The sequence below is a fragment of the Pinus tabuliformis genome, chromosome 4_2, assembly GCF_031772625.1.
Source record: "Pinus tabuliformis cultivar Carrire ecotype Pingquan chromosome 4_2, CPIR1, whole genome shotgun sequence".
Taxonomy (NCBI): domain Eukaryota; kingdom Viridiplantae; phylum Streptophyta; class Pinopsida; order Pinales; family Pinaceae; genus Pinus; species Pinus tabuliformis.
In genome coordinates, this window is record NC_142304.1 from 949,702,568 (window position 1) to 949,704,422 (window position 1,855).

Below are 1,855 nucleotides of genomic sequence, written 5' to 3' on the forward strand. Positions count from 1 at the left end.
TCAGAAAATTCCAGCAAGCTGATTTTTCATAAACAGCAGTTTTATCTTTACTACAGCAGTGCTATTTTTCAGTTTTAGGACAGCAGGATGTCATTGGGATTGAGGGTGGAGGATAGGCTGGATGGGCATATAAATTACAACGTTTGGAAGGAGAGAATGCAGAGTATCTTTGAGGAGGCAAAAGTCTGGGATATCATGGTGCATACCGCATAGAACCCTGTTGTTGTGCCCACTAATGTTACTCAGTTGGCTGAGTATAAAAAGAAGAACAATAAGGGTAAGAGGTTGATTCTAGATGGAATCAAAGACCATTGCATTCATCATGTGAGAGGAAAGAGCAATGCCCATGAGATGTGGACATCATTGTTCAATCTCTACCAGAGTACCAATGAGAACCGGAGGATGGTCCTAAAGGAGAAGCTGAAGAACATTAAGATGGGTAATGATAGTGGAGCTGGATATCTCACAAAGATTACTAATATGAGAGATGAGTTGGCAGCGATTGGAGAGGCCATTCCACCCACTGAGTTGGTGTGGATTGCAGTGAATGGCCTCCCCCGTTCATGGTTGAACTTTGCTGATGGGGTTTGTGCACGTGAGACCCTTCCCACATGGGAGAGGTTTTGGGATGATTGCATTCAGACAGAGATCAGGAAAGGTCAGCTTGGGGCAGCCAAGCCAGTTGAGCAGGATGAGGATGTAGCACTGGTGGCAGGAGGTAAGAAAGGAAAAGGGAAGAAGTAGGCTTCCACAAGCAGTGGTGGGGGCAAAGGCAAAGGTAAAGGTAAACAGGGGAACACACAGAAGGACTATTCCAAGGTGAAGTGTTGGAATTGTCAAAATATGGGACACTATGCAGTTGTGTGTCCGAAGAAGAAGAAGAAGAAGAAGGGGAAGAACCAGGATGTGGCAACTTCAACAGAGATTGAGGACTTTGCTGGTCGTTTTGACTGAGAGTTTGCGTTCAGTACGTGTGAGTCGTCTAGTGCAGGATCACCTGCCACACAGGTTCAGAGGGAGCATGCTTTTCCCTCGATTAGCGGAGCATCTTCAGGTATCTGGTATGTGGACAGTGGGGCTTCACGTCACATGACAGGAGTCCATGAGTACTTCTCAGAGCTTTCAGAGAGTGGCACTGATATTGAGGTAGTACTCGGTGATGACAGAGTTGTTAGAGCAGTCGGGGTGGGGACAGTGACATTTCAGAGGGAGTCCAAACCTCCCTTGAAGTTGTCAGAGGTTTTTTATGTGCCAGGGATGAGGAAGAACCTCATATCTGTCTCAGCTTTGGAGGATAGAGGATATGAGGTACTGTTCAGGGGAGGACAGGTGTTGATGTATCCCAGGGGCACTCCAGCTAATTCAGCTAGAGTGATAGGTGTACGCCATGCAAAGGTGTACAAGTTTGCATTCCAACCCCTTTTGGCATTGAGCAGTAGTACCGACAACATAGCTAGCAGTTCTGAGCTGTGTTAGATTTGGCACCGCAGGATGGGACATATGTATCATGGAGCCTTGAGGACATTGCGGGAGATCACTACAGGTGTGCCAGATTTCAGTACTGATCACTTTGATACTTGCAGAGGTTGTGCGATGGACAAGTTTGCCAAATCCCCTTTTCCCAGCAGTGAAAGCAGAGCGACGGGGATACTTGATTTGATTCATTCCGATGTGAGCGGTTGGATGTCTCACGTTTCCTTGAGTGGATATGAGTACTATGTTTTATTCATTGATGATCACTCCAGGAGGACCTGGATTTATTTTTTGAAGACCAAGAGTGAGGTCTTCAAGCGGTTTCAGGAGTTCAGAGCTCTTGTGGAGACTCAGACAGGTCGAAAGATCAAGTCCTTGAGGT